General features: G+C 45.5%; 1 protein-coding gene across 1 annotated transcript in view; it reads right to left on the reverse strand.

Annotated features, from left to right (window-relative positions):
* Nucleotides 1–24,503, reverse strand: part of KIAA1958 (KIAA1958 ortholog) — a 145,043-nt gene extending 120,540 nt beyond the window's left edge. The window contains exon 1 of the mRNA XM_083179199.1: nt 24,173–24,503. The gene's annotated coding sequence lies outside the window, so the exon portion shown is untranslated. The remainder of the gene's footprint in view (nt 1–24,172) is intronic.
* Nucleotides 24,504–26,180: the final 1,677 nt, after the last annotated feature.

Consider the following 26,180-nt stretch of genomic DNA (forward strand, 5'->3'; position numbering starts at 1 on the left):
CAGGGCTGCCTGGGGAAGCAGCTACTGTGACGGGGGGAAAGGGGAGGAGATTCTGCGGGCAAGGAGGGTGGAATGCAGCAGCAGTAGAAGGCGGGTGGGGAGCAGAGCAGCTAGGCTGGGTTGCACTCTGTGCAGCACCCGGAGCACATTCACCAGCAGGTCTGCTCTGTGTGCAAGCCCCCTGCAGCACTTCTTCCCCCACCTGCCAGAAGCAAGTGGACCCTGCCATATCCTGGAGCACCATCCTTGGAGGGCAGCTTGGAGGAGCTAGACGGCCACCATGTTCTGGGACCTGGGGTACGCTGCAGAGCATTGCGTCCGCCAAAGAGTGCTGGAGCACTATGCATCCTCGGGGAAGATCTGCTTCTGGCAGATGGGGAAGAAGTGCTGTAGGGGGCTTGCACACCGAGCAGACCTGCTGGTGCTCCAGGTGCTGCAACATGCTACAACGCTGTGACCACTCACTGTGCAGTCAAGACGGCTGAGACTGAAACAGCCAATCAAAAGCCTTCTAAAGCCACACATGCGCAGTGCAGGGAAAAGCAGACGTAAAATAGAGATGTTAAAGAAAATACAGAACACAAAAGAGATAACGATTATCGGTAAGGACTAACTACAAGATAATACATTAGGGGGAAAAGGTTGCCCGCTTCTCCACGTTAAGGCAGGAGAAGTGGGAAACGAAAAGTCAAAAACGTAAACTGGATATTAATACATCTGCCCCTTAAGCCTGGAGAGTGCTAAATTACCAGGCAATCAGCTCCTAGCTGATATGTTACAGGCTGTAATTTAATGTTATATGGACAAAACCTAATTAGCCAAAATGAATAGAACCCAGTCATTAGCAACTTTGAGCCAGACAAATCTCTTCAGCATTGCTGCAGATCCTGTTGGTGTCATTGTCAGACTATGATCACAATACACACAGGGCCGCATTATTAATCATTACTATATTGTTGATATATGCAAGTTTACTTCTAAGACCAAACAAAAAAAAAACAGTATTAAATACACCATGTGATAATTTGTCACTTACCTAAATTATATACATATATATATATTTTTTTGGTACTTGTTTCCTAGCACGGCCACACCGATATGAATCTTGTCAATCTTGAGCATCGCGTTGCATCGGTGTATTTTTTGTAAGGTTACGATGATCCCGACCCTTAAGATACCCCCGATGTAGTTTTGTACTCCCGATGTTTATTTCTGGCCTCGGTATTCACATCGGTATCTTGTTAATTGAGTCGGGTCCCTTTTAACTATGTACCCACGACCGACGCGATACTACCGATTTACTTCTTTCCTCCCGATCTTTCTCTTAAATCGCGTCGGTCGCGTCGCATGTTTAAGCAAAACCCCCCGATGGTCATGATGCACACGATGTTAATCTGGCATCTTGTTCATTGAGTCGGGTCCCTTTTAACTATGTACCCCCGACCGACGCGATACTACCGATTTACTTCTTTCCTCCCGATCTTTGTCTTAAATCGCGTCGGTCGCATCGCATGTTTAAGCAAAACCCCCCGATGCTCATGATGCACACGATGTTAATCTGGGCCATTGGTCCTATGTTTTTCCCGCTGTTTTGGCCCTTTTTAATAGGCCCAATTAATGTTTATAGTCCAACCCCCTATAAAATCTCCCTAGTACCATATGTTTTAATGTGTTGTAATGTGTGTTTCTATGTCAATATGAAATCTGCCCTCTGTAATCTGCTCAGTTACAGCATCAATGTCAATATTTATTGTGATAGTCCGGCCCCTTACTTTGACAGCCCCTTCTGTTTTATTTTCCCCTACTGCCTTTGTGGGTTTGTCTCGGTAGGAGTGAGACGTGTATTCAGTTGCTGGTGATTTTTTGGCTGATTGATCCTTTGCTGGTGATATCTCCCTGATTGATCCTGTGCTTTGAATACTATTTGCTGCTGATCCTGAGCCTTGTGCTGCGGATTGCTACAGATCCAGTGGATTATTGCTGATCCTGATTATTCTGCGATTGATTTCTGGTGATCCTGACCCTGAGCCGTGCTGATCCTTAGTCTTGAGCTGTGGATTGGTGTGCTGTGGAGTGCTCTGTGGGTGATTCCGTGACCTCTGAGATGGCTGAAGTGAATATGTTCTCACTGCCTACAAGTGAGGAGGAGGCAGTGGCGTTTCTGCAGCGCCATCATCTGCTGCCATCAGAGGCTACGTGCGACAATGGTCATCCGATGCGGCTGAATCTGAAGGAGTCCATGTGGCGCTGTAATGTGAGGGACTGCCGTTTGAAGAGGAGTCTGAGAGCAGGACTGTTCTTTCCGGGGTGTCGTTTGCCATTCCTAACGCTGGTCCGCTTTATATTTTCCTGGGTACAGGAATTTACCAGCGTGGACTACTGCGAGAAGAATTTGTCCCTCTCCAAGAAGACAGCTGTCCTGTACAATAAGTACATGAGGGAGGCCTGCCTGCTGGACCTCATGGCGCAGCCGCAGCGCCGGATTGGAGGTCCCAGCAAGATCGTTGAGGTGGATGAGACCCTCTTCGTGAAAAGGCAGGCAAATGTTGGCCGAGTTTTGCCTCAGCAATGGGTCTTTGGTGGCATATGCAGAGAAACAGGGCAGTGTTTCGCCACCAAGGTTGCCACTCGGGACGCCAATACCCTCATGGAAGCTATCCTGCAGTTTGTGGAGCCTGGGTCTACTGTCTACACCGATTGCTGGAGAGCGTACAGTACGGCCCAGCTGAATGCTGCAGGATATGAGCATGCCCAGGTGAACCACCGATATAACTTTGTCGACCCTACAACAGGGGTTCACACCCAGAATGTGGAACGGATGTGGGGGGCATGCAAGTGGCGGAATAAACGTCACAGGGGCACCGCCAGGCATATGCTCCAGAGCTATCTAGAAGAATTCATGTGGCGGAAGAGCCTTGGACATGATAACCCTTTTGCCCGCATATTATATGCCTTGACTTTATTACCCAAGGACTCGTGATATTTACCCCCATTCCTTTTTCCCCCATTAATGTTCATGTAATATGTTTTGTTTTCAATGACTTATATACAGTTTTTCCATTTTCATTTCAAAAGTAAAATTTGAAAAATGGTTTTAAAAAACTTGTGTTTCTTGTGTCAGCTGAATGATTTGTGATGGATGAATGCTATGGAGTCACACCACCACTATCCAAATAATTTTTGGAGCGCGGTGAGTGCAGTGGACCACTGAGTCCAAAGCGTGGTAAGCGCAGCAAGCCCCAAGAAGTGTGTGTGGGTTACTAACATAATAATTTGCATAGGCTTCTGGGGCTTGTGGCCCTCACCATGATTTGGACACAGAGACCCACTGTTATCAGCATATTAAACATGATCAACTTGAAGTTGACATATTTAGTCAACATGTCGACATGATACACATGTTGACATGTTTAAAAGCATATCGCGTCGGCCGCAATGTACTGTGAGCTTAACAGCTCAATGCTGCCGACCGACGTGACATGTACTTGTATAAGCACTATACAGTGTTTATACTGTTCTTAACATGTCCGTCGCGTCGGGACCATTTTACAACGGCTCCGACCGACGCGATCGATCAGTATAAGCACTATACAGTGTTAATACTGTTCTTAACATGTCCGTCGCGTCGGGAGCATTTTACAACGGCTCCGACCGACGCGATCGATCAGTATAAGCACTATACAGTGTTAATACTGTTCTTAACATGTCCGTCGCGTCTGGAGCATTTTACAACGGCTCCGACCGACGCGACCGTTCAATTTCCAAGTAACTCCCCGCATTACGAGCTACACCGTACATCTACAAATATCGCGTCGGTCGGTCTTATGCATTGACGTGAGCGTAACATCACCGCCCGACCGACGCAATATTTCTGCCTGCCGGGAGAAACGCGCCAAAAGCACTCTGGGGAAGGACATCAGCAGCCATTTTGATGGTAATTACAGACAACACGCAGCAGCTGTGTCTGGCTCCCTGCCCCTGCACAAAATAGTAAGTTGATTTTGACGATTACTGAGCATAGGTGGGCCTTGGGGTTTGTGAGGAACATATACAGGCTTGGGGGGGGTGTGGGGGTTTGGGGGGGAGGGGGTGAGGGGGTTTGGGGGGGGTGGGGGCGCTTACTGTGGTTACTGATATATATACATGTGTGCTTCATATATCATTTTTTTGTGGATTAGGGGGTTACCATTGGGTGTATAGAGTGGATAATGTTAATGTTCAAGGGGTACTGTTTATCTAAATAGCTAGAGAGTGTTTATGTGCAGGAGTTTATGAAGTGTATGACTTTAGTGTCATGCTAATAATGAAAATCTGGATAAAACAGGTTCATGTGCAGAGGATATCATGTGCCTGGAAATGATGTACTGTGTGTTATAATACATGCAGAATACTCTGCTGTTTGTGATAGTAATGCAGGGTGACATAGACTGTAATGATTTCTTGGTATATATATGTAAAATATAGCTGTTTGAGGTGTCATGTGCTTGTTATTGAAATGGTGCAGCAGGCAGTATGCTGTGTCTACTTTATAGTAATCTGCATGTAAACTGTTTGGTACTCTTTACCTAGAACGGCGCCCATCGCGAACATCGAATGCACTAAAAATCGGGTGTAATGCGATGCCCGCGATGGCCGCAATTTCCCATAGGGACCAATATTAAAAATGAGATTGGACCCGATTTTAGTGTTCAATGCCTCAATGCCCGTGATTTTTACATAGGAAACAATGTTAAATGGGCCACAGAGCCCAAATAGTCACCGTGAAGTCTGAAATGGCCCCCACAATTGTTAACACCACCCCACGATCAACGTCAACCCGAAGCGTGGCGAGCGCAGCGGTACGCGTCCTCCGACCTTTTCATGCCCTACTATCCACGTCGGCGTGGAGTTGAGAATATAATAGTGTGGCGAGCGCAGCGAGCCACCGAGGCCCGAAGCGTGGCGAGCGCAGCGAGCCCCGCGAGGGGACGCGGATACCTTCACAGGTAAGCGCGTCCCTTCGCGGGCTTCACAGGTGTCCACATCACCACGGACACCTGTGAAGCCCGCGAGGGGACGCGTATAACTGTGAAGGTATCCGCGTCCGCTCGCCACGCTTCGGGCCTCGGTGGCTCTATTATATTCATGAAAAATAGGGCATGAAAAGGTCGGAGGACGCGTACCGCCGCCGCTCGCCACGCTTCGGGTGCACGTGGATAGTGGGGGTGGATTTGTATGTCATTGGATTTTGATTAATGATGTTTTTTTTATTTTTTTTGTGGAATTGCAGTTGCTGTTATCGGTGATTTGCCACTTCTATAAAAATAATTTCTGTTTTCCACCTAATAAAGTAAGTTGTGCTTAAATTGTTCTTCTAATTAATTTGTAAATGTACCCCAAATGCCTTTTTTTCCCAGTGTACCACCCCCACTATCCACGTGCACCCGAAGCGTGGCGAGCGCAGCGACCCCCGCGAGGGGCGGCGGTACGCGTCCTCCGACCTTTTCATGCCCTACTATCCACGTCGGCGTGGAGTTGAGAATATAATAGTGTGGCGAGCGCAGCGAGCCACCGAGGCCCGAAGCGTGGCGAGCGCAGCGAGCCCCGCGAGGGGACGCGGATACCTTCACAGGTAAGCGCGTCCCTTCGCGGGCTTCACAGGTGTCCACATCACCACGGACACCTGTGAAGCCCACGAGGGGACGCGTATAACTGTGAAGGTATCCACGTCCCCTCGCGGGGATCGCTGCGCTCGCCACGTTTCGGGATGGTGTGGATAGTGGAGGGACACAAATATTTCAGTACTTCTGTTGTGAAATGTGGTGTAGATTGCATTTATTATATCATATGCTATGAGTATCTGAGATTAAAGCCTTGTTTTTTTTCTCGGATTCTATTTCAGTTTGATTTGCATTTATTGTGCCTAAAAGGGTCTAATTTGGCACCTTTTTTTTTGGGTCCTGCTACCGACTGAGGTAAATATTAGTCGCTTTTTTGTAGTGTGTTAAAGAATAACATTGGAGTGCGTAGTGTTTTCCATGCTAAATTGCATTTTTCTAAATTTTGTTGTTCTAAATGTGTATTATGATGTATCATTTTAGTATTAAAGTGCAAGGAGGTTTTTTTTCACATTTTTTTTGGAATGACCTGTTGGAGTAGACTTTGGATAACTTGTGTCCCATCACAGCGGCCATGTCACACCATCCTGAAGTGTGGCGAGGGGCGGCGGTACGCGTCCTCCGACCTTTTCATACCCCCACTATCCACGTCGGCGTGGAGTTGAGAATAAATTAGTGTGGCGAGCGCAGCGAGCCACCGAGCCCGAAGCGTGGCGAGCGCAGCGAGCCCCGCGAGGGGACGCTGATACCTGAGAAGCCCACGAGTGGGCTTGGACACCTGTGAGGCCCGCGAGGGTACGCAGGGATCTGTGAAGGTATCAGCGTCCGCTCGCCACGCTGCGGGCTCGGTGGCTCGCTGCGCTCGCCACACTAATTTATTCTCAACTCCACGCCGACGTGGATAGTGGGGGTATGAAAAGGTCGGAGGACGCGTACCGCCGCCGCTCGCCACGCTTCGGGATGGTGTGGATAGTGGAGGGACACAAATATTTCAGTACTTCTGTTGTGAAATGTGGTGTGGATTGCATTTATTATATCATATGCTATGAGTATCTCAGATTAAAGCCTTGTTTTTTTTCTCAGATTCTATTTCAGTTTGATTTGAATTTATTGTGCCTGAAAGGCCTTTATTTATTCTTTTGATTTCTTTTCTCACCTGCTACCGACTGAGGTAAATATTATTCGCTTTTTTGTAGCGTATTAATGAATAACAGTGGAGTGCGTTAATTTTTATGGGGTAAACTTCATTTTGGAATATTTCTTTACAGAATGGATCGTAACGTGGACCGCCCACTCATGAAGAAGTTGATCGATCTCTACAAAGAGAATAGATGCCTGTGGCGACAAGATCATATTGATTTTCACAACCAGGCAAAGAGGAATGAGGCCTTTGGGAAGATCTCGGCCTACGCTTTGAGACGTGTCCCTAATGCAGACGTCACATGGGTCCGGAGGAAATTTACTAATATGCGGACAGTGCTGGTGAAGGAGCATAATCGGGTCCAGCAGTCGCGAGCTTCAGGAACTGACCCTGCAGATGTGTACCAGCCAAAGTTGTGGTACTATGACCGTATGCTGTTTATTGTGGAGGATCAAGGAAGGAGAGAAACAGAGGGAGCTACTATGGATGAAAGCTCTTCATCCAGTGCACAGGAGAGTGCGGACGTAGTAAGTATCTAGTTCAAACATGTTCAGCATGTAAATGTAAGTGAAATGCAATGTTTTAACTTTTTTTTTTTTTTTTTTTTCATTTTAGGTAGTTCCCTCTGAGTCAACGCAGCAGGGTGAGTCGGTGTCAGAGGTGGCGAATCCTGTGGTGGCGAGCACGTCATCAGCTCCCCCCAGGAGGCGTAGAAGGAGACAGCCGACAAGACCTGCTGCTACCGGCCAAGAACACTGCTGCCCCTACAAGGAGGAAGCACTAAACAATCCCCCAGATGATTGCAAAATGTTTACCAATCATTTGTGCGCAGAAATGCGAAAGTGGAAGGGTTCAACACAACACCACTTTAAGCGTGTGCTGTATGGCCTGATGTTGCGGGCAGCAGAGGATGATATATGTGCTGACTGCAACGGAACGTCATGCCGCAATGCGCACAGACAGCCACCATGCCCACACCCACATCACCCCCCCATGTTCAGTGCGCCGGTTGCTCCTCCGCCTGCCCCTTACTACGCGCCGGGACCCTCTATGCCACCTCCCACTGATCCCTCGACTTTGTCTGGGACTGTTTTCTCCGCTTTGCGAAGTGTGCAGACCCCCACCCCAGACGAAGAGCGTTATTTCAATTATTAATTCGGCTAATTTGACTTTTAATTTATAATTTGGCAGCACTGTTCTTGTTTCTCTTCCTTTCTGAGTTCTCTATAATAAACAGTTTTTAGTCATGTACTGCAATTTTGGTTGGTGAACGTTGCAGTGCGGTCTTCCTGAAGTTTGCGATGGCTGTACTTGTTTTGCTCCTTCACTAACCACTGTTCTGCATATTTGTAATTTCTTTCGGATTCATGTGATTGTTTGCATTAGTGGGCACAGTTTTTTAGTGTGCCGTGATCTTCCCATGCCTCATTTCAATTTGCCTGGTTGTGATAGCCAGGCATCTATTGTCTTTGTACTGATCGATCAACGCGGCAATTTTTTTCTGTTTAAAAAAAAAGCCAAAAAAAAAAAAAAGAAAAAAAAATTATATTTCTATTTATTGTAAAAAAAAAAAAAAAGGCAAAAAAAAATAATTATATTTGTATTCATAAAAAAAAAAAAAAAAAATATCCGCATATTTTTTGCTGTTAAAAAAAAAATAAAATATATATATATATATATATATATATATATATATATATATTTGTATTTATTGTGAAAAAAAAAAAAATATTAATCACATTTTTGATGTAAAAAAAAAAAAAAAAAACGGCAATTTTTTGCCGTAAAAAAAAAAAATATATATTTTTATTTATTGTGAAAAAAAAAAAATGTTAATCAGCAAATTTTTGCTGCAAAAAAAAAAAAAAAGATAAAAAAATAAAAGTTTTCAATAAAACATGTTAAATCTATTGTCATGTGTCGTGTGATTTATTATTTAATGTGTAGTTAAAAATAGGGTACAAACTGTAAATTTGGGTTTAAATGTGGGGTAGAATTGGAAGCAGCCATGTCAAAACATGAAATGGCTGCTTGCAAAAAAAAAAAAAAAAAAATCGCGTCGGTCGCGTCGGGGGCATTGAATACTGACATTCAGTGCTCCTGATGGGACCGATAGCTGGTAATCCAGCCGATTTCGGTCAATTCTTCAATTATCGCGTCGGTCGCGTCGGGGGCATTGAATACTGCCATTCAGTGCTCCCGATGGGACCGATTGCTGCTAATCCAGCCGATTTCGGTCAATTCTTCAATTATCGCGTCGATCGCGTCGGGAGCATTGAATACTGCCATTCAGTGCTCCCGATGGGACCGATAGCTGGTAATCCAGCCGATTTCGGTCAATTCTTCAATTATCGCGTCGGTCGTGTCGCGGTAATTGAAGCATGGTACAGAATACCCACGATTTCTGAAATCAGGAGCATCTCCTCTGTCGTGGTTGATCGCGGCCCTTAAAGTGCACTAAATAAGAGCCGTGACCGATAACGATTGTGGCCGTGCTAGGAAACAAGTACCATTTTTTTTTTTTTTTTTTTTAAAGCAACAATGGATGAAATACTTATATACAAAAATAGACTAGTCCATGGTTTCCCATACTTTTTTAAATCACGGCACCCTAGAGTATCAACATTTTTTTCAAGACACCCCTATACCAAAATGTTTATTTAAAAATTCAGAAACAAATATTAAAATGAGTGAATTTTATTTATACATTATCCTTATGGTGTGGGACAGGATTTGCTTCTATTTGTCCACATATGTTATGACTGACGGCCTCAAGCACTGGTTTTGCCTGTTATATGGACCATAAATAATTTGAATTGGTCTTGAACCACCAACCCAAGGCACCCCTGCAAGTGTCCTGAGGCACACCAGGGTGCCTAGGCACACAGTTTGGGAACCACTGGACTAGCCAATAAAGTGTAGAGCAGAGATAATATATAATATAATATGATAAATCACCATGGAGATCTCCAAGACAAATTGTACAATTTTCCAAAATTGGTATTTTATAAAAAAAATAATTCTCCATAAAATGAACTTCCGATTTTTAAATACAATATCTGAAATAATATTGTGGAACTACACGTCAGCAAGTTGCATCTGCCAAGGCTTGATGAAAACATTCTAAAATGGCCTTTGATGCAAATGCCACTATTTTTAACATAATCAGTACCTGCTCAGCCATAGGAATGTGAACAGAATGTAAACATTGCTTCTGATTGGATGAGATGCATTTCTGTACCCACTGACAATACATTTTTTTACTTGAATGAATGGGAAAAAATGTGTTCAACAGTGTGCAAATCATCCAAACCAACACTATTTCAAATAATCTAATTTTAAAGCATTAACATTTGGTGTATAAGTGTATGATTTATGACAAGGTAAGACATTTTTTACTTCGAAATTTCCTACTGAACTTCCAATTGTGTTACAATGATATCATTGCACGTGATACTAAAAGCAATGAAATCTAAAATATTATCAGCCAAACAATATACAATAAACAGCCACATTAGCAAGAAAATGCAGAAAATGTATGGCAACTGGATGGCCTACCAACATAATACATATAAATAAATGTGTCAAACCATGGTATGAATTAATGCTTGTTGAACTCAAATTAATAATAAAGTTAAAAAAATGATATGTCACATGAGTCTAGACTACATTTTAGGCAGCAGTGCAGCTTTTAGATTAGGGTAGGTGCCCATAACACTTTCACCTAGAGCAGGCATTCCCAACCTCGGTCCTCAAGGCACACCAACTGTGCAGGTTTTAGTGATGTCCAGGCTTGAGCACAGGTGACTTAATTAGTATCTGAGTGATTCTGATTTAACCATCTGTGCTGTAACCAGGATATCACTAAAACCTGCACTGTTGGTGTACCTTGAGGACCGTGCTTGGGAATGCCTGACCTAGAGGGTAGTACAGATGGTGTAATAGTTACAATTACTACCTCACAGCACTGAGGTCATGAGCTCAAATCCTATCAAGGTCATAACTGTATGTAGTGTGTATATTCTTCTCATACTTGCGTGGGTTTCCACAGTGTGCTTAAAGTATCCTCCCACAATCCCAAAAATATACTGGTAGGTTGTCTCCTGACAAAACAAGTTACCCTAGCAGGCAGACCAGATGGGCCCAGTTAAACCCCTTTCAGACATACAACCCAGCAATTACCTGGCATTTAGGGTGCTGGGTCATTTTGACCCCTCTTTATAAATTAACAGCAAATTACAAGGCTACAAATTTCAACACGGTAATTTGCTGAATAACATGGCTCCTTTTTCTGTGTGAAAGGGTCAACCAGAGTCGAAAATCCCAGATCCTCGATCCTGGTAAATACCAGGATTGGAGACCCGGGATTTACAACCTGGGTTGACCCTTTCACACAGAAAAAGGAGCCATGTTAAGGTCCATATATACTGGGCGATTTTGCCCAGCGTCTATGGATAATGATGATGAAGAAACCCGCTCAGTGCATACACACATTGAGCGATTTTCACCTGTTTTAGCGATTTTCTGGGGGTGGACAACTCTCCATAGCACAACGCTATGGAAAGCCGTTCACTCCATCGCTCATCTGCCGGTAATACCAGCAGATGAGCGGCCGTGCCAGTGAAGATGTGGGAGCAAGTGACACCACTCATCACTGGTCCGTACACACTGAGTGGCTTTTGAGTTGAAAGCTGCTCAAAAGACAAAACGGAGCTGATTTCAGCTCAGTCACACAGTGCGTATGGGCCTTAATTCAGCAAATTACCTGGTAGAACTGCTTCACCGGGTAATTTGGTTTTCTGTGAAAGGGGTATTACCTGCCATCAATTGCTATGTTTATCTTGCATCTGAAAGTTAAAAAAACAACTCTATCAATACCACACCTTGATGTAAATGTACCACATAATTTCACTCAATGAGCTTTTAAGAGAAATTCACCTAAAAACAGACATGGCTTACTGGACAAATTATCTATTCAAACCCCTCCAAGTGCATAATTATTCATTAGGTAACGTGGACTATAGGTTCTGCACTGTGACCAGGCAAGTTTACTTCAAAATATAGATTTTCCCAACTGTTTTAACTAGGGATTTGCACCGGCCACTTTTAGCGTTTTGGGTTCTGATTACCTTCAGGTTTTGGGTTCTAATGGGTTTTGCCAAAACACCCCCTACACGTTTTGGGTTTTGAAGCAGGAAAAACTTTGCTCCTACGCGATTATAACCTCAATAAAATTAATTTCCAGTCTATTCTGAACACCTCACAATATTGTTTTTAGGGCAGAAGGTTGCACCGAGGTAACTGGATAACTATGCTAAGCCACACAAGTGTGCAGCACAAACACGTGGCTCATCTAGGAGTGGCACTGCAGCGGCAGACAGGATGGCAGTTTGAAAAACTAGGCCCCAAAAAGACCCCTATCTGGCTTGACCGTGTTTACCACCAGCCAAGGAGCAGTGGGCGATTAGGCAGCCTTCGGCAGGCAGTGACAGAATGGCACACAGCCATGTATGTCTTATCTGTGTTTAAGGTACAGTGCCTCCAGACTTCCGGTTCCGGGTCTGATGAGAGAGGACGCAGTGTGCTGAGCTCCCCAGCCGCCCCAGCTGAACAGCAGCCCAGCGTCGCTCCGCTCCCCGCCAGACACTCCATATACCCGGCGGAGTAAGCCGCCAGACCACCGCTGACACCGATGGATAGAGCCCCCACGCAGCAGACCGCATCAGTGCCTCAGCGCCAGCCGCCTCTCCCAGCGCGGACACAATCCAAGATGGCCGCCGGCACCCAGATACAGGCACAGACAGCGCTGCAGGGACCTGAGCCTCAGCGCTCCCAAGTAAGTGAGGGAGACACACAGCCCTTGCTCCTTACACAGCCAGAGCTATTCACCTCCTCTCCCCCAATACCTCAAGCTACACCACTGACTTATGCAGACATGGTGAGAGCAATTCAGGACACAATTAACCCTATCCTAGATGCCCACGCAGCTAAACTACAGCAGTCAGTACAAGACATTAAATCTCAAATGAAGCAAATTTCGAAAAGGGTGACTGCCAATGAGACACACCTGGGAGAGGCCTTTCAGGACATCCACACACTAAAGGCAGCTACAGAATCCCTCCAGAAAACAGCATATACAGTGCAAAACAAACTTGACGACTTGGAAAATCGTTCCAGAAGGAACAACCTTCGCATCATAGGCCTCCCTGAAACGATCAAAGGCCCTGACTTATACTCTTTCATAGCACACACCCTGCCCGCATTATTACATACAGAGGACGCCTGCACGGGTATGATAGTTGAGAGAGCCCATAGACTAGGGCCCATCCGTGAAGAGCACAGCACCAGACCCCGTGCAGTAATCTTCAAATGCCTCAATTATCAACACAAGGAGGCGCTCTGGTCAGCCTTCAAACAAAACAGAACCCTACAATGGAACGGCAATAAATTGCTCATTTTCCAGGACTTCTCGGCCGAGGTTACAAGGGCTAGAAAGGAATTCTCCCCACTGTGCACCAGACTGGTGAAGGATCGTACCAAATTCGCCCTCCTTTACCCCGCTAAGCTGCGGATATTCTCTGGGTCCTCTTATAAGGAATTCAGCACCGCACAGGACGCAGAATGCTATCTGGTAGAACAGGCCCAGGCTACCTTCTCTCCTGCGGGCCCAGATGAGTAACTATTTAACCCATATATCCTGTACCCCGCAAACCACCGCTAGTTCCATATTACACCAGTCCGCATTTTACTAAGGCTGTTTCTCCCGGGGATTATCAGAGACACATTGGGGACTGGAGACATGGAAGCAGAGACTTTCACTGAGGACCTTTTTGACTGTGCTACCCGAACTTGGTATCCACGGCCCAGCACACCCCAGCACCATCTCCAGATCCCCTACCTTTTTCCACCACGGTAGTGATTCATACCCCCCTGAGCACTGTTACATCTTAGACTGATTTAAAAAGTACCTAATTAGTTGTCAATGGATAAAGTTTCAAATAAGTTTCAAAATCGGGCAGCACGGATGGTGTAATGGTTAGCATTACTGCCTCACAGCGCTGAGGTCATGGGTTCGATCCCCACCATGGCTCTAACTGTGCGGAGTTTGTATATTCTCCCCGTGCTTGCGTGGGTTTACTCCGGGTACTCCGGTTTCCTCCCACAATCCAAAATATACAGATAGGTTAATTGGCTTCCAACAAAAATTAACCCTAGAATGTCTGCGTGTGCATGTACATGTGGTAGGGAATATAGATTGTAAGCTCCACTGGGGCAGGGACTGATGTGAATGTTCAAATATTCTCTGTAAAGCGCTGCGTAATATGTATGCGCTATATAAGAAACTGTTAATAAATAAATAAATAAAAAAATAAGGTTTTCTAATGATTAAGTGTTGCACCTGTTGTGCCTGATGCCAATGGCGGAGGTGTGAAGCGTCGCCACCTCTAGGGGCCTATAGCGGCCCGCGTTATAAATCTTTATATAGGCTGGGGCGAGCCTGATAGTTTATGCATAGTAACTGCCCTGATCCTGTTAGTACGGAACCCAGTGGTCAAATCTACTACTGGGCATCCGGAGGTCCTTGTATTGACCAAAAACAATGTTTGATACATGGGAGGCCTGAGAGTCGGAAACATATATATATGCAATCTATGCTTCTGACAATTGCCTGGCTCACACAGTTGGATGCCGTGGCCCCGGCTCCCGGGACTCTCATGTGTCCCCCCACCCTCCCCACCCTTCCCTTCATGTTCTTCCCCATTTTGTTTAGCACTGACTTAGCTGAAGTAAACTCTTGGATATATGTAACTTTAGGTTTGTTGCATTGTTTAAATAGATTTCCAGATTTCTGGAATCCGTGCGCCCAGATGAATAGATATGGCTGATCTGAAAATAGCGACGCTAAATGTCGGTGGCTTCCACGTGCCGTCCAAACGAAAGAAAACCCTGCTTTATCTCCATAAAATTCAAGCAGAAGTAGTATATCTGCAGGAGACGCATTTAACCCCCTCTGAAACGCTAAAACTGAACACCATGGGATGGACGCTGCTGGCGGCGTCCCCGTATAATTCTAAATCCAGAGGGGTTGTCATCCTTATAAGAAAACAAACTCCCACCCAGGTTCACACTACTCTGACTGATCCTGAGGGAAGATGGGTGCTCGTGGATGCCACTGTACATTCGACAAGGTATACCTTTTGTAATGTATATGCCCCAAATGCATTTTCTAGAGTGTTTTTCCGCAATCTGGTAACTCTGCTAACACCGTTTCTTGACACCACCATAGTGCTGGCTGGCGATTTCAACACAGTTGTATCAAATGTGTTAGATAGACAATCCACCGCTCCCACAAGGAGACCCCCCTCGAAAAGAGGCCTACCGTACTTGATGTCTAGCCTCCACCTGACAGACGTATGGCGAGCCTGTAACCCAGTGGAGAGAGAGTTTACATGCCTGTCTGCAGCACACAATACACTATCACGCATAGATTATATTTTACTCTCTACGAGAGCTTTCCCCTTAGTACATGACACAGGAATTGAGACAATATCGGTTTCAGATCACGCCGCTAGCTGGATAAGCCTACGTACGGTCCAAGACAGAGGGCCATATATTAGTTGGCGATTTCCTAGCCACCTGGCAAATTCCTCTAAATTCCGATCCCTCTTAGAATCCACTTGGTCGGATTACAAACATAACAACCTGACCACAGAGACAGACTCACCCCATCTATTCTGGCAGGCCTCCAAGCCGGTGCTCCGAGGAGCAATCATCTCCTACCACTCACACATACGCAAAGAACGAACAAAGCTCTATCTTGAAGCCCAGGCCAGCCTAACTGCTGCATACCACACATATAAAACCTCACCCACCCCGACCCATAAAATAGCTTATGACCAGACCAAAACAGTTTTTGATGCCCACCTCTCTAAAATAGAAACCAGAATGTCATTTCAGACCCAGAGCAAATATTACAGATTCGGGGGCAAATCAAATAGATTAATGACCAATATACTAAATGGACAACATGCTCCCACAACTATCACAGCCCTTAAAGATGAAAACGGTACTCTCCAACATAAAGGCCAAGAAATATCGTCCACATTGCATAAATTCTACTCCGCATTATATTCACCTATTCCAATAGACCAACAACACAAAGCCTCCTTCTGGTCGGCCCTACCACTCCCGACCTTAGAGACAGAACAAACCACCTCCCTACTATCAGATATTACTGAAGAAGAGATAACTAGAGCAATTGGCCAACTTAAGCCGGGAAAAGCTCCGGGTCCAGATGGGCTGACTAGCGAATATTACAAACTATTAGCCCCAAAACTCGCCCCTCCCTTAGCTATGTTGTTCAACTCACTACTTAAGGGCTCCCCGCCACCCCCCTACTTTAATGCAGCTCTCCTCAAAGTCATCTTGAAACCAGGACGAGACCCCATGCTACCCGCCTCTTACCGCCCCATATCGCTCCTCAACACTGACTATAAGCTCTACACCAAGATCATTGCAGACAGACTCAAAATATTATTACCATCCATAGTGAGCAAAGATCAGACTGGATTTATATGGGGCCGCCACTCAGTATTAAATATTAGAAAACTGCTAGCAGCCATGCAATGGGTGCAGTCTTCTGAAGCCCCGGGACCACAGGCAATTCTCTCCCTAGATGCCGAGAAGGCCTTTGATATGGTCTCCTGGGACCACTTGTTCACCACCTTACAAAACTTCAATTTCCCAGAGCCATTCATATCTGCTATCAGAAACTTATATGCTAATTCTAAAACCCAGATATTGACTAACAATTATTTATCCCCGCCTTTCCAGATACTTAGAGGAACACGCCAGGGCTGCCCTCTCTCCCCACTTCTTTTCGCCCTTGCGTTAGAACCCTTGGCAGTCCAACTAAGAACCTCCCCCTCTTTCACAGGCATAAAAGTGAGGAATATAGAGATAAAACTAGGTATGTTCGCTGATGACATGTTACTTTTTATTTCAAACCCCCCCCAATCCATCCCGGCAGCTATGACAATAATAGAACACTTTGGCAAATTTGCAGGATTTAAGGTCAACCACAATAAATCTCATCTCTTGCCACTGGCATGGCCCCCTCACTACGCAGACACACATCCCGCTATGCAACAGTTTGCGATATGCACCTCCCCCATGAGATATCTGGGAATTATGATACCCTTACGTCTAGATTCGCTCTATGTAGCCAACTTCAAACCAGTGCTGCAATCAATTGAGAAATTACTGGACAGATGGATGACCCTCCCCCTTTCATTATATGGAAGGATAACGGTGATCAAGAGTGTTATATTCCCAAAGGTCTCATACATATTGCAGATGCTCCCCCTCACCTTCTCTAAATCCGATCTCTCTCGATATAACAAAATGATAACGAAATTTATCTGGTCATCAAAAAAACCTAGGATGCCCATAGCTAGGCTCTACCTCCCAAAACAAGACGGAGGATTCGCGCTCCCCCACGCTCAAGCTTTCTCCCACGCAGCACAATTTAGATATGCCACTGACTGGCTACTAAACAGGGCAACTTACACAAATGATCTCCTAGAGCGAGCTCTCTTTTACCCATACTCACCAGCAGCACTCCTTCATTCCCCGCGAAGCGCAATCCCTAGCAGTATTAAGAACAATCTACTATTTAGAGAAACATACAGAATGTGGAATCTTATCCACAAAGGCTTTAACAGAAACCCAGCAAGCACACCACATATTACATTCTGGGGAAACCCAGGTTTCACCCCAGGGCTGGAGAACCCGTTGTACTTAGAGTGGCATCAGAAAGGCCTATCAGCCATCTGCAATGTGTTTGATCCAGGAGGCACAATTATCCCATTCACAGATTTAGCAGCAAAGTACCATCTCCCTAGAACACAATTTTTTATGTATTTACAGGCACGCCATTATGCACAATCCATCCCCAAAGCTTACTCTACCCCAGTCAACCCTGACCCTGTCCTATCCTTAATAAGCCAACATAACATATTGGGATATAGGATCAGAAATCTATACCAATCTCTAGTAGCTGTCCCAAGAGATAAACTACTTCAAAACCTAGAACTTAAATGGAAGACTGATATTCCTACCATCCCACCAATTTTAACACTAATAAAGAAACTTCCAATCTCCCTCAAATATCTTCAATCAGCAACACTCCAAGAAACACACCTTAAATTCTTGAACAGGGCCTACATCTCCCAGCAACAGAGAAGTCATTTTATCCCGGGAGACTTAGGCCTATGCCCAAAATGCAACATAAGAGGTGCTTCCTACATCCACAACTTCTGGGAATGTAGAAACATAAAACTATTTTGGAGAAAACTGATAGACTTTCTAAATACTACATTCACCCTACAACTGACTTACGACCCTATCCCCCTGCTCTTCCTACACCTCAACACCTGGAACCTAGGACCCAACAAAAAGAAGATTATCCCCCTCATAACACTGATACTAGTCCTGGCTAAAAAACTTATCCTGACGCATTGGATAGAGAAGGCAACCCCCTCACTGACAGAACTAAAAAACTCACTTCTTAAGATCTTGTTCTTTGAGCGCCAGGCAGCGCTGTGTGACATAGAGAGAGGTGTAAAACGTTTCTACACTAAATGGGAAAACTATATCCTTACTCTAAATATAGAACTTCAGACATCCATCCAGAAGGTCTTTGAGAGCACGACATGGTTCCTACTGCGACAGATAGCCTAGGGTTTTTCTCTGTCTACCCATAGGAAAGGCAAAGTCAACTAGACAACTGTTGTCATGTCCCCCCTGTATTGTCAGCTTCCCCCCCCCCACACACTTTCCACCCCCCCTCCTTTGTATTTAGGATGTTAAGAATGTTTTGTTAAACGGTTATAATCGGGAAAGGCTAAAAGGCCATCGATACTGTATGCTACCGCAGAACCCCCAATAATGCGATTCTCATCTTAACTCAATATGGGCCCTGAACCCGACCCTAGAACAATGGCTCTTTAGAGTAAGAATAAATTGGAAAATTCTAGGTGTTAACCCCCTTCACATGAGCAGGTACTGCTGAGTGATCGCTGAAATGATGTACAGCAAAAGTCAACTTTTACCCGAACCCCCCAAGATATTACGGTTATATGGTATTTCTATGAACAAACCATAGTACAATGTATGTAGCAAATTACACAATAAGTCTTACTCGATGTAACTTTTTTTTTTTTTTTTTATCTACATGTCAATCCTTCTTTCTGTAAAATTTCCAATAAAATGTTATTAAAAAAAAAAAAAAGGTACAGTGCCTCCATTAACAAAAATGCAGAATGGCTTCCCGGAGACACCTGTAACACCCTATCTAAGGCAGTAGATGCACCAGCAGAGAGGTATTATATGTACGGCAGTAGAATGGAATGGAACCTACTGACCAGACATAACCAGGCGACGACCAGCCGAGGAGCAGTGGGCGATTCGTGCAGCAATCAATGACTCTCAGCAGTGGATTGGTCAGCTCTGTGATTATTACTACTTGAGCGCAAACAGTTATGTGATTAAAGACAAGTCCACTTATCTCACATATCAATGACTCAGCAGTGGGATTAATGAATGGTGAGGCAAGATTAAATTTTCTTTGGGCCCTCCCACCCACCCTTATGTTGCGGAAATAGGACCTGCACACTTTAACAAACATTTCAGTGAAAGGGCCTACAAAACGGTGGCTGAAATGATTGGTTTGTTTGGGCCCCCACACAAAAAAAAAAATACATATCTCCCTGTATAAACTGGCTCTACAGAGACAAGATGTCATCGTCACTCGTTATACTCCTCCTCTGATACCTCGCCCCCTCATCCTCATAGATTATCAATTCGTCCCCACTTGACTCCACAATCACAGGTCCCATTACAATCTGGAGGCAATTCCTTGTCTTTATTCAATAATTGATCATTCATTTTAATAAACATTATCTTTTCCACATTTTGCGGAAGCAACCTCCTTCGCTGCTCACTGACCAGTTTCCCCGCTGCACTAAAAACTCTTTCGGAGTACACACTGGAGGGAAGACTACTCAGGCAAAATAGAGCCTGTTTGTACAGGGGCTTCCTGGCATGTCTACTTGGATGCTGTCACCAAAGTAATCCTCCACCATTTTTTCAATGGTGACAGCATCCAATGCAGCAACAGTAGACATGTCAGCAATTGTTGGCAGGTCCTTTAGTCTGGACCAGATGTCCAAACTCCCTCCTGCCTGCCCTGCATCCCCACCAGCGGGTTGTGTGGGAAATCGCAGCTGTTTCCTCGCAGCCACAGGTGTGGGAGAAAATGAAGGAGGAGCTGTGGCCGTGTCACGGCCCACTTCAGATGACAATCTCCTGACCAGCAGGTCTTTGCACCTTTGTAGACTTGTGTCCGCCGGAAACAGAGATACAACATACGCTTTAAACCGAGGATCGAGCACGGTGGCCAGAATGTATTCCTCTGACTTCAACAGACTGACCACCCTCGTATCCTGGCAAAGCATATGGATGGCTTCATCCACAAGAGCTACATGCTTTGCGGAATCGCAACACTTTAGCTCCCCCTTCACTTTCTCCAGCTGCATCTGCAACAGCCTGATCAGGGGAATCACCTGACTCAATCTGGCAGTGTCAGAATTTACTTCATGTGTGGCAAGTTCAAATGGCTGGAGAACCTTGCACAACACGGAAATAAGCCTCCACTTGAGTCAGGTGCAGTCCACTCCTCTGTCTATGTCGTAGGTGGCCGTGTAGGCTTGAAAGGCCTTTTGCTGCTCCTCCATCCTCTGCAGCAGATAGAGGGTGGAGTTCCAGCGCGTCACCACCTCTTGTTTAAGCTGATGGCTGTGCTAGCCACAGTTCCTGAACTAAACACTGATTTATGAAGGGTCTTCAGGTGACGTATAAGGGAGGATGTCCCTAGGTGGGCAAGATACCCCTGCTTATTGGAGCTTTACATAAGCTACATATGGCAATACATTTGTTGTCCAAATTCAGATAAAAAAAATCCAGACCGTAGAGGTGGATTTATGGGTCCTCTGCCTAGGCATGACAATGGGCTTTTTTTGATCCCATGGACAACAACTGTCGTCGTCCCCCCCCCCCCCCCTGGTGCCTCATTTAAGCAAACCACCTCAGCATCCTCCTCATCAACTTCCTCCTCAGCACCAGCTACATCAATATCCTCCTCTCGGTCTACAACATTGACACCTTCATTATCTAAATCAGGAACTGCACTGTGGATGATCCTTCCAGCATATGCAGAGGGAGTGCTGAAAATGGTGGAAGGAGCCACCTCTTCCCATACAGTGATGGGAAGTTCAGGCATCGCAACCACCAACACCCATGGATTCTCCTTGGGGGTTTGTGATAACATGTCTTCTTTAGTAGGCAGAGATGTTTGCTGTGTTTTTAAAGACAGCTGAAATCTCTTAAAATTTCTAAAGGGGGGAGTTGGTTGGGCTTGCACGGTCATGTGTAGTTGAATCACCAGTCATGAATACAGGCCAGGGCGTTAACCGTTCCTTGCCACTCCGTGTCGTAAATGGCACATTGCCAATTTTACGTTTCTCCTCCAATGATTTGAAGAAAAAAAAATTGTGGTCCTCCTTTTACCGAACTTTGGCTTTTTGGATTTTACATTCCCCGTACTTTGACACTGGACATCGGCCATGGCAGACGACCTTGATGGCATATCATCGGCTATGTCATCATTACTACTTGCATTTGCAGCAGATTCAGAAGTAAGAGGCCGTTTATCTTTCCCTATTTGATTCTCCATAATTTGGATCTCCATTATTTTTGTGGAGTTATGCAATATAGTACACTACTCAGTGGCGGAACTTGTGAGTGGTGGGCCCAGGTGCAAAAGTATAATTTAGGCCCCGCACCAGTGGGTGACAGGGGTACAAGCTGCTTGTCTTGGCAGCAATGGGCCCCTTAGTCCTCAGAGGCCCCAGTGCAATGCACCTGTTGCACCAATGGTAGTTCCGCCTCTGACACTACAGGACAGCACCACTGGAGTGCAAGTATATACGGCAGTAGATGCACCACGCAGGGAGATATTATTTATACGGCAGTAGAGAGGTATTATATATATAGCAATATATGCACCAGCAGAGATATTATATTTATACGGCAGTATAATTATGCGCCAGTAGAGAGATATATTTATACGGCAGTATAATTATGCACCAAGCAGATATTATATATATGGCAGTATAATTAATTATGCACCAGCAGAGAGATATTATATTTATACGGCAGTATAATTAATTATGCACCAGCAGAGATATTATTTTATTTATACGAAAGTAGATGCACCAGTACACTGTTATTAATATTTATTTATATGCCAGACTCCGTACAGTAGATGCACCATATGTTTACTAGTTATATAATACCCCGTTCTCACTGCAGCCAAATTCCCGGGTCTAGCATGTAGACCCGGGAATTTTCCTTTTAACACGGGATTTTTGGCAGTGTGAACGGGTCGCATACCTGGATCTCAGACACGGGTAAAACCCTTCTTTTTACCCGTGTCTGAGATCCGGGTATGCAGACACGGGTCGACCCGTTCACACTGCCGAAAAACCATTGTTAAAAGGCAAATTCCCGGGTACAACTTCTTCACCCGGGAATTTGCCTTGCAGTGAGAACGGGGGTCCAGTGCGACAGTCCCCGGCATTTCATTGCCGGGGAAAAGCCGTGTATTTCTAACTCGCACTGATAACACGGTATAAGGCTGAAATTACACCAGCAGGGAGGTATTATACAGCAGATGCACAAGCAGACTGGTATACAAGTGGTTAATTAGTTTAACAACAGTGCACCCTGCACAGTCATATACACATGTCTATTACTGAAGTGGCCAGGTACTGGCTGGGCTGGCAGCCACTGGCAGTGCAGAGCACACACCACCAGAGTGCAGAGCAGACAGTGGCATTGGCAGTCGCCCCAGCAGCAGCAAAAAAAAAAAAAAAACACAGCTCCCTAACCTAACAAAGCTCCGAACACAGACTATCCTTACTCTCTCTAACAAGCTCAAATCACGAGTGACAAATGGCGCCGGATGCTCGCTATTTATATAGCGGTCCAGATCTCGCGATAATTCGGCATGGCAATGACATCCGTCAGACGGGAAGCTCCGAACGTCACTCGGATCCGAGCCCGCACATTTCTAGTTTTAACTGCTCGGGAGGTGCACATGAAAAAAAGTGAATTTAAATGAGAAAATCAATGTGAGTATAGAATTGGATGGCAAATGTAATTTGCAGTGTGAGTTTGCAATGAGAATGTCTTGCAGGACACAAGTACCACATAATTGATTTGACTCTGTAGATCTACAGTGAATTTGACGGCTGCCGGACGGGGTCCTGACAGTCATTAACCAGACGTCGGGATCCCGACTGGTAAAACACTGACGGCCGGGTTCCCGCCGGCCGTCGGCTATTTTCCCTCGTGGGGGACTACACTCCTTTGTGGTCAAAAGTGAAAAGCACATTCCCCTCACCAACCATTCTAAATGACTAGTGTCATGAATGTGACTATCACTGTGCTGTAGCTAGAGAAACTAATATTTTGCAAGCTGACGGTGGAAGTTGTCATGTTTGGAACGATAATGGTGTTTGAACCATGGTGCAATAGTTCTTGTCCAGGTTGACCAACACTTAAGTCCTTGACATATAATACTGACATTAGATAATGACATCTGCTCCCCCTACTGTGCACACTAATCAGGCAATCAGACTAAATATGCTCCAAAAGGTATAGGGGATAATGTATACTGTACTTCATGAAGTCAGAGGTTTGCAGCTACGAGACAATGTATATACAGTAGTTTAGAGCAGAAGATGTAACATACATAGATGACATAACTTGTCACCCCATTTCATCACAGTGACCCTGTGCTGCCTCCTGCCGTAAGAGTTTAGCGGGGCTCCTCACAGTGACTGCAGGAAGACGGCATATACAGTATATACAGTATGTGGGCATAGAGCAGCACCTGATAGTGTCTGGCTACACCTGCAAGGACCACTGTGATACAGATTTGAAACAAACTGAGAATTCACATAAACTTTTAATCCGCTGCTAGCACCTCAATGGGATTTAAAGTGACAGAGAGGCGTGAGTGCAGCCGGGGGGCGGCCGCATACACCCACCATACAATGTACAGCTGTAAATATCACACTGGTGCCCTCATCATACACCCCCCATTATCCGTCTGGCTCTGACAAGGACCTATTGAGTGACAAAGAGGCAGCAGTAGCCGGGCACAGGGGAGCGACTACGCTGCACTGGCGACAAGGGCATCTCCTGAGTCCTGCCAGCACAGACCGGCACACAATGCGGCAGGCCAGGCTTTGCCCAAAACACAGACAGCCCGGGCCCGCCGCATCCCTCATCCCCCCCAACCACAGACCTGGATGTGCTTATGCTCGCAGTAGTCGGCCGCCCGTTCCCAATCCGTATCGCTGTCCAGCAGGGCCCGTCGGCCTCCCGGAATCCCCTCCTCCAGCAGCAGCAGCTCCGCCATATTCCTCTCAGCACATTCTCCTCCCAGGAGCCCCGCTATACCGCGGAGGGACAGCGGAGGAGAAGACCAGCGCGGAGACGCGCGCCGAGCCGCGGGAGCTAGTCTGGGAGAAGCGCGCCCCCGCTATCCCACACACTCAGCCGGCGAGCGCGTCTCCCTGTTGCCATTAACGGGAGGAGGGGCTATGAGTGCGCCTGTGCGGGGAGCGGTGACGCGCTGTGTACAGAGGAGGGGGAGATCACTCAGCTGCTGTCGCTGATGGGCGGGACGACGGCCGTGGGGAGGGCGATGCTGCTGCTGTGTGGCCGCGTCATAGCCGTCTGTGTGGGCGGGACCGCGACCTTGTCTGGCTTCTACGACCACATTAAACAACACGACCACGACTCACGAGTACTGTGGGCACAGACAGACTGGGTGTCACCCTGCGCCAGTCCGTGTCTATAATATAGGCTAGCCGCTAGTGCTTTCCCTGTTATATGTCAACCTATATAACAGCGTCACCTATATGCAGAGAGCAATATGATCCTTGCATATACCCGCATCATTCACATAATTGATTCATAACCTTCTTAGGTGCCAGCTGTTCTCGTCTGTCAGTCCCTTAGTACTGTATATAAATACTGTACTGTATATAAATACACTGACACGCATAGGTGCGCACGGGGGGTGCCAGGGGTGCACATAGGGTTGCCACCTCAGTCATTATTGATTCCTGGAGATCTCCGCGCTCCCAGAAAAGTGGGCGTGGTCTCATAAATGGGCGTGTCTATTCTGGTAAATGGGTGTGGCCTCTGCCTTAAATCGAAATTAAGCTTTTTGTCCATTACATTTACATACATACACACATATATTTTTATATACATATACACACACATTTTATATATATATATATATATATATACACGTGGGTTATGGCGGCACACAATAAATAAACAGGTCTCAACGTCTGTAACGTGAATATGTGTGTAGATATATATATATATATATATATATATATATATATATATAGGTACTTGTGGAGTATCATGGCTCCCATCGCATGCCATCGCATTCCATCGCATGCCATCGCATGCCATATGTAGTGGCATGAGATGGCATGTGATGAGATGTGATTTTTACAGTTTTTAGCTATTTTTATCAAAAATCGCATCGCATGCAATCAAATCGCATGCGATGCGATGGCATGCGTTTTTGCACTGAAATGCATCCAAATGCATTGAAATGTGCAGCAAACATGTTAAATGCCCCCAAATGTCAGCCCAAAATGTACCAATAACTGCAAAATATCCACTGTAGTGTACTATATTCCATCTTAAATAGAGTGTAAATGGATAGTGTCACGAAATGGGTGTGTGGAATCAGTCGTGACTGGAGTGGTCAGATGGTGGATTGATGGAGTGGTGCGGATCTCAGGAAGAGAGGCGTGACCAGCCGGAGATGGGTTAACACAAACAGGTTTATTGAAGGAACTCATATAACAGATAATGTAACCAGGATCAATACTTCTTGATTGGACAAATAATAACTAGATGCAAGTCTCTGATAAATAACAAGTAACAAAAGATAGCAGTCCTTTGCAAAAATAAACAAGATGGCAGTCCGTTCAAAATAAACAAGATATGTGCCGGTAGTTCTGGGAGGATAAGGCAATGTTCAGGATTTGAGTTTAGAGAAAAGGATACCTGAAGATTGGACAATTGGCTGACTGAAGATTGGACGATTGGCTGACTGAAGATTGGACGATTGGATGACTGAAGATTGGACGATTGGATGACTGAAGATTGGACGGCTGGATGACTGAAGATTGGACGGCTGGATGACTGAAGATTGGATGGCTGGATGACTGAAGATTGGACGGCTGGATGACTGAAGATTGGATGGCTGGATGACTGAA

This window comes from Crinia signifera, chromosome 1 (assembly GCF_055691185.1).
Source record: "Crinia signifera chromosome 1, ASM5569118v1, whole genome shotgun sequence".
Classification (NCBI taxonomy): domain Eukaryota; kingdom Metazoa; phylum Chordata; class Amphibia; order Anura; family Myobatrachidae; genus Crinia; species Crinia signifera.